This window comes from Schistosoma mansoni, chromosome W (genome assembly GCF_000237925.1).
Source record: "Schistosoma mansoni strain Puerto Rico chromosome W, complete genome".
Taxonomy (NCBI): domain Eukaryota; kingdom Metazoa; phylum Platyhelminthes; class Trematoda; order Strigeidida; family Schistosomatidae; genus Schistosoma; species Schistosoma mansoni.
Genome location: NC_031502.1, coordinates 17,095,054 through 17,103,669, shown reverse-complemented (window position 1 = coordinate 17,103,669; position 8,616 = coordinate 17,095,054).

Below are 8,616 nucleotides of genomic sequence, written 5' to 3'. Positions count from 1 at the left end.
TAGCCGGCGAACACAGCCGCCTCTTATATGTCACGGATGTGACCACGAAAGTTCGCTACCTCGTCGACACTGGCGCAGAAGTTAGCGTTCTTCCAGCAAATCCCGACGACAGACTTCGCGAGTCTGTTTTAAGTTTACAGGCGGCAAACGGAAAGCCGATCGCTACTTACGGTAAAAGGTACGTCTACCTTAACGTGGGTTTACGCAAACCCATTCACTGGATTTTCGTTGTTGCAGATGTCTCTATGCCAATCATTGGTATAGACCTGTTACAATACCACAATCTACTAATCGACACACGCTCACGAAGGTCAATAGACGGGGACATTAAGTTATCTGTTTGCGTAACTCCTTGTTCTGGTTGCAGGTTATCCCCAGTCACAACTAAGCACGCCATAGACCCCCTATACCAATCATTACTTGACAAATACTCCGGGATATATCAACCACAACCGAAATTGCCTTGTGTAACCAACAATGTTACACATCACATCTCGACTACAGGACCACCTGTATTCTCAAAAGCACGCTGACTGGCTCCCGAAAAGCTTAGGTTGGCTAAAAACGAATTCGACCACATGATATAATTAGGGATAATTCGACCATCAAATAGTCCATGGTCATCTCTTTTGCACATGGTCCCTAAAAAGGACAGCAATGATTGGCGTCCAACTGGTGATTATCGGCGTCTGAATGCTAAAACCATTCCCGATCTTTACCCGTTGCCTCACATTCACGATTTGACAGCTACCTTGAAAGGTGCAACTGTCTTTTCGAAAATCGACTTGGTTAGAACTTACAAACAAATACCTATGGCAACCGACGATATTCCAAAAACCGCCATCATCACTCCTTTCGGCCTCTACGAATTCTTACGAAGGCCTTTCGGCATAAGAAATGTGGCTCAAACCTTCCAAAAGTTTATAGACGACGTTTTCCGAGGTCTCAACTTCGTACATGCGTATGTTGATGACTGCCTCATAGCAAGTCCGGATAAAGAATCACATCTCCAGCATCTGGACATTGTTTTCGAACGACTCCAAAGGCATGGCATTACTGTCAACATTCAGAAATGCCAAATCGGAACTAACTCCTTAGACTTCTTAGGACACACTATTGATACTCAAGGCATCCGACCCCTTAGGAGCAAAGTGGCGGCCATTCTGGATTACCCAGAACCGACCACGATTAAGCAATTGCGATCTTTTAACGGCCTCGTAAGTTTCTACAGACGGTTCATACCTAAATGAGCATCTCTTATGAAACCATTAACTGACCAACTTCGTGAAAATGCAAAGTCAATTAGTCTAGACGACACCGCGTGAAAAGCATTCTCCACAGTTAAGGGACATATCGCTAAGGCAACCCTGCTTGCATATCAGGACACTCAAGCGCTCATTAGTATCGCCGTAGACGCATCCGACTCAGCAATCGGAAGAGTCTTACAACAATGGGTTAACCACTCTTGGCAACCTTTAGGATTTTTCTCGAGACGGTTGCTAGACGCGGAATCTAGGTACAGCACGTCCGGTAGGGAACTCCTAGCTATGTATTGTGCTGTACGGCATTTCCAAAATTCCATCGAAGGAAGAGAATTCACTCTTTTTACCGATCATAAACCTCTTACCTTCTCTTTAAGTTCATCTTCAGACAAGTACTCACCGCGAGAGTCTCGACAACTGGACTACATTTCACAGTTTACTTCAGATATTTAACACATTACTGGAGCAAACAATGTAGTCGCAGACGCTTTGTCTCGAATAAGTTCCTTGAACAGTTTCCAGGGAATCGACCTTCTTAAACTCGCTCAGCTTCAAAAAGAAGACATTGATCTTCAGCACGAGTTATCCTCGACAACTCAAGCTACGTATTAAGCAGATGGAAACAGGTAAGGAAACCTTACTATGTGACACATTTACAAGTAGGGATCGTCCAATAGTACCAAAACATCATCGACGCGACGTCTTCAATACGTTGCACAATCTCTATCATCCAGGTGTTCGTGCATCAATCAAGCTTATAGCCGAACGCTTTTGCTGGCCTGGCATGAATAAAGATGTGAGGGAGTGGGCACGCTCCTGTGTAAGGTGCCAGAAATCTAAGGTGATCAGACACAATAAATGTCCCTTAGGCTCTTTCAAAACCCCCGATGCTCATTTCGACCATGTTCATCTAGATTTGGTAGAACCCTTACCCGATTCAAACGGATACTCATATCTCTTAACATGCGTAGACCGTTTCACTCGATGGCCAGAAGCAGTACCTATGAAAGACATTACTTCTGAAACAGTGGCTCGCGCTTTCATCGAACGATGGGTTGCGAACTTCGGCTGCCCTTCAACCATCACTACAGACCGCGGACGCCAGTTTGAATCTGAACTTTTCCGTTGTCTGACCTCACTATTAGGAATCACTCGCTTCCGAACGACCGCCTACCACCCACAAGCAAACGGGTTGGTAGAACGTTTTCATCGACAACTTAAAGCTTCACTATCAGCTACAAACGTTTCACAGTGGACAGACGCTCTTCCACTCGTCTTGCTAGGTATTCACAATGCAGTGAAAGCTGACATTCGATACACTGCATCTCAACTCGTTTACGGAACGACACTCCGACTTCCAGGAGAATTCGTGGATCCTTCATTTTCTTCAATGAACATGGATCTAAACTCTTACACGAGTAGGCTTACAAACGTAATGTGTTCAGTTAAACCTGCTTACAATCGACCTCAATCAACTGATGTTTTCGTTCAACCTGACTTACGACATGGTACACATGTCTTCGTTCGTCGAGACTCACATCGACGACCACTCGAATCAGCATACGAAGGACCCTTCAAAGTTCTTCAACGTAAACCTAAGTACTATGTAATCGATAAGAACGGCACGAACGACAGCATCAGTATCGATCGCATAAAAGCAGTGTACTTAGAAGGAAACCCTATCTACGTCGATTTCCCTTCGATACAATCGAACGATACGGCTCCTACACTTGTAGTACCCCATACGACAGCCGACACACCTTGATACTTCGTCAACGTCGAAAGATAAACTCAAGACAACGTGTTCTGGAAGAAGCGTAAGATTTCCAGAACATCTAAACGACTATTGCACGTAGGACACAAACTTAATCTCGAATCCCCTTTTGATTATTTATTATAAAAAGAAATAAGTTTTTTTAATATCCTCACTTTTTTTATATATTTATTCCAAAAAAAAAAACATTTTTTTACTTATGAGAGTATACATATATATTTTTTATATATAAAAAAACCCAAAAAAAACTTTTTTTGCTAATCGCTTTTACGCTGTCGCAAGCGTATTAGTTTATATATATATATATATATATATATATTTCCGCCCATCTTGTGGCCTTACGCAAGTACGAGTGTATTTTCGACATGCACGTTCTATTTTTTCTCTTTTCCAGGACGGCTGGAAAAGAAAGACGAATTTTCACAAGGAACCGAAATGTTCATTGTACTTTGTTTCCTTATTACTATGTTGTACATTATGGTCTCTTAGTGTAAGGAAAGACGACCAGACGCTGCTAAACATAGCAAGCTATCAAAAGAGTGTTTACCAACGACAAACCCGTTGGGTTTAAACTTCTAGCTGGTCACGTCTTAGGGGCATCACTATCTCACTAGGGGGGAGTGATCTGTAGCTGTAAATAATTCCCCAAATCAATAGCTCATTTAGTGTTCGACATTGGATGCTGACCACGTTGTTTAAGTGGACTTGTTTAACTGAAGGCTTTCGGTCATGCATCCGCACCAGATCACGTTTCGAACCAGCGTGGGACACAGCTCCTACGTTCACTAGTCAGCTTAGAATAAGCGCTTAGCGATATATTGATGACGTATCAAATATATCCTTCCTACCTCTTTGCATCTGACTTCTGATTTCATTGAGTTGGGGAAAGCTTCGTATATGGAAGGTGCTACTGGTAGCAGGTTGTAAAATCAGAATACTAGTCGTATCTTCAGAATAATAATAAATCAGGTTCTGTGTAATTAAGAGGAATGTTGGGTTGTTTTTAAAGAAGGGAAGGAAGAAACTAAGTAAATAGAAATAAAGGAGACGCGAAAAACGTATATAGTTTAGTAAACTCGCTTATGAACACAGAACAAGAATAAACAACTATGTGCATATCGCCAAATGAATAATAAAATAAGACAAAATAATAAGTAAGTAACTTATGATTATGGTAAGATATGGCGTTAGAGTAAGTGTTTGTGCAGTCTTAGTTTGGAGTGATGCTATAGAAGTCTCAATTCAGTGCAAAATATAATCAATTTGTATGAGTCGTATATGTATAGTGAAGATAAAATGAGTCTGAGAAGTTGATTTAATTGTAACACAAGTTATCGTCTGAATTAAAATTTTCGTTATCTTAAGAATAATATTCATTTAGAAGGAAAAAGAGAGAGAAAAGAAATGAACACCTAGTGAAAGGGCCTTACCATGATGATAATAATAATAGTGTAATAAATCTAGACCTCTGAAGTAAACCAACAATTTAAAGCAAAAAATAACAAACATTTAGTGCACTCAGATAAATACACGTAGATATATGTAACAGTATACAGTGTGAAACCGGGTATTGGTGTGGTGTGGGCTACTTATGTCGACATATGTAGTATATATCGTGAGGTAGGAATAGAGTATCTGGCAGCAGAATATAGAGAAGATCGAGAAAGGAAGAACAGAAACAAGAGCAATTGGTGTGGAAGTCCATGAATAATGAAGCCTGGGACAATTAATGAACATTTTGCAGACAGAGTATCAGAGTATGGTTTTTCTATTTTATCAAGGAACTTTGTGATTTGTGCTAAATACATAAACGGTTGTCCTTACCTGTATTCTCATTTACTACATGAGTATAAACATTTGTGCAATAATAATTTAGAATGATGCTATGATAGTCAGAATTAATTTCAAAGGATAATCAAATATAAATTTCTATATGTTATATAATATATGTGGTGAAGATAAAATGAATCTGAGAAGTTAATTTGTCTAAAAGTAACATAGAGTTTATTTTTTTGGTTTTTAGTTATAGACTTTGGATGTTTAGGAATAAAATATTTTTAAAAGGACAAGAAGATATGAAATGAATATCTAATGTGTCGAGGAACCAACAATGATATTAATAATAGTAATTTTTATAAATACGTACATAAGCAGAATTCGTATATTAAGATGAATAAAATTAAAATACAATAAACGTAAAAAGTTTCAGGGGTCTCACCTTGCAATTCAGTCAATTAAATAGATGACGGACCTTTTTTGTATAAATCATGGTTAGGCACCACAATAGGTGACACAATCCACTTTCGGAAAGAAAATCATCAAGGAGACTTCCGAACCGGGTTGTAGTTTCACTGCAATGGAAGTTCACTGGCAGTCTGTTCCACATGGCTGAATAACGAAAACGTTCTGACGTAGGTTTGTGTAGGTTTTCGAACTCATCAAAATATTTTTCTTATTGTGTAGATTGCGGGATGACATCATACGGTATAAAGGGGTGGATACCGAAGAGTAGGAAATACCGGTAGATAAAGATAAGGTTTAATTTGATAGGCCAGATCCAGAGAGGTTCTAGTTTGAGTTGTTAACATCTTTGGTGAAAGTATTTGTTGTCGGAGTACCCCAAAACAGCTTTGGTGAACCTTCTTTGAACACCCTCAATTTTAATCAGGTCATTATGCCTGCAATTACTGTAAACTAAAATACCATATTCCAGAATGGGTAAGTTACATTTTCTGTATACCGATAATCCCGATTTCATATTATTGAAACATCATTATGAATCGAATGAGCTCTCTAGCCTTGGATACTTGAGATGCAATATGCTCAAAAAAGTTCACACTGTTGCTATATCTTAAGGCCAAGTCACGAACAGTGTTGAAATGTTTATGTGTATGTTTGTGTATAGCCAGATTTAGGTTGATGCAGCGGCCAATATAAATAAATCTACTTTTGTCAACACTAAGTAGCGAATTCCACGAAACAGTCCATCCGTATAACTTGTTTATTTCTTCTTGGATTACCACTGAAATATAGCTTTCTTTGGTGGGAGAAGAAAATGAATAAACTACTTTTCGGTCATAGGCAAAAAGAAAGGTTTACCGTGCTGAAAGAGGGAACACACGTCATTGATAAAAAGGAGAAAGAGTAACTGACTAATCACACTCCCGTGTATAACCTAACTGGTTACACTAACAGGTTTAGAGTAGCCCTTGGGGAATCCACTAGGACACCCCGTAGCCTGGGAGAAAATGAAGTTGACCCTGACCCTAAAATGTCGATTTTTGTATATGAAGTGAGCTAGTCAATTAGAGGTGGTTTGATACCCAATCGTTTAAGCTTATTGATACAACATATATGTTTGACCCCGTCAAAAGCTTTTGAGAAACCAAGGTAAATGATGTCAAAACTCCCCTTACCATCAAGGATGCTTGTCCATTTGTCCACCGCAGTCGGCAGGTTGGTTATACAACAGTGACCCTTCCTGAAACCATGTTGTTGGGGTTAGAAGAACTTCGGAGATAATAAGTAGTCGTGTATATCATCGCATATCATAGACTCCATAATTTTAGAAGTTATAGAGAGAAGGGCCAACGGTCGGTAGCTAGAGGGTTCGCCGCGTCGACTTCCTTTGAAAATCTGTGTGATGTGGGCCAGTTTCCAATTTTTCGGTAGTTTACTTCGACTTAACGAGTGTGAAAACATCACCCTAAGCGGTGTTGCCAGGATTGAAGCTGCTTCCCCCAGTATAGCAGAATGAACAATATCCAGACCGGGAGAAGTGTCTTTTCTTATGTGCTACAGTTTACGGAACACTAGGTCAACGCTCAGGTTCACTTCGGAAAGTCCTGTGTAGTTGCAGGTGAAGCCTTCATCAGTGTAGTTGATGTGAATCGGTTGAAATATCCGAGAGTATTGTTCAGCCAAAAGATTAGCGGCATCACCGTTGTTATTGGTCGGACAATTAGGACCGAGCAGTTGGGAACTCCAGTTTTCGCTTGTCGAAGAGAAGCCGAATAACAGAATAAGTTTTCCGGGTCGGAGATAAATTTGCCGATAATCTTTATCTTGTATTGAAGCCTGTCTTCTTATATTGCCACTTTGCATAAGTTTCTTATATGTTTGTATTGCCTGTGTGCGCCGTTGTTATCAGTTCGTTTGTATTCTGTCCAACAGTGCCTTTTGTGGCTTAGCAAACGAAGAGTGCAGTTCTTGATGATTGTAGGTTGCTTGTAAATTTTGGGAACCGTTTTAGGAACTGAACGCTTTGCAGCACATTAAAGCGTGTACAGTTAAAAAATTCCAATGAGCATCAACTTCAAGTTGAGGGTGAAGATTTCAATCCATCTGTTATAGTGTTCCGTGAAGCTGACACATTCAACCGTTTGAAATTCCAGCGCCTGTCGTTGGCGGGATATCTCAGCTCAGTTTTGCTGACAAAACTGAAGGCTGTAACGGCGTGATAACTCCGCCTGTAGCTCCTCCTGGGGCTACTGCCGGCCCCAATCCCGGGTTAAGGAGGAGGGTTGGGCATAGGGTTAGCGACCCCATCCCGTAGAAAAACTAGCTGGCTGAAAAAACGCTAACCAGAAAAAATAGTTCAAAACTTTTAAACTCTACCTTGGGAGTTGAAGAAATAATAATGACGTCTCATGATGAAACCTGAGTTCCTTCGGAAGTCATGAGGCCGATGAACCTTCTTACAACCAGAGTGACAATTTTTATAGGTACATGGAATGTTCGGACAATGTGGGAAACCGGAAGAGTCTTCCAAATTGCTTCAGAAATGAGAAAATACAATCTGGAGGTGCTTGGAATCAGTGAAACACATTGGACACAGGTTGGACAACAACGACTATGTTCAGAGGAGCCTCTGTTGTACTCCAGCCATGAAGAAGAAAATGACCCACATACACAAGGAATTGCATTTATGTTGCCAGAAAAGCAAAACATGCACTTATTGGATGGGAATCTCATGGACCAAGGATCATCAAAGCCTCCTTCAAAACAAAGAGAGAGGGTATTACAATGAACGTCATCCAATGCTATGCGTCTACAAACGACTACGATGAAGACTCTAAAGACCAATTCTACGATAGGCTGCAACCGATCTTCGAGGAATGCCCAACCAAGGACCTGACCATTCTGATGTGTGATTTAAATGCCAAGGTTGGAAAGGACAACACTGGATACGAAGACGTCATGGGACAAAATGGACTGGGAGAAAGGAACGAAAATGGTGAGAGATTTGCAAACCTATATGCCTTCAATAAACTGGTCATAGGTGGCACCATATTCCCACACAAAAACATACACAAGGCCACTTGGATTTCACCGGATCACACTACACAGAATCAAATCGACCATATCTGCATCAACAAAAAGTTCAGGAGGACGATGGAGGATGTGAGAACCAGAAGAGGAGCTGATATAGCATCCGATCATCATTTGCTGGTCGCCAAGATGAAACTAAAACTCAAGAAGCACTGTACAACGGCGCGGACAACATCACAAAAGTTTAATACGGCCTTTCTTCGAGATGTTGACAAACTCAACAAATTCAACATAGCCCTCAGCAACAGG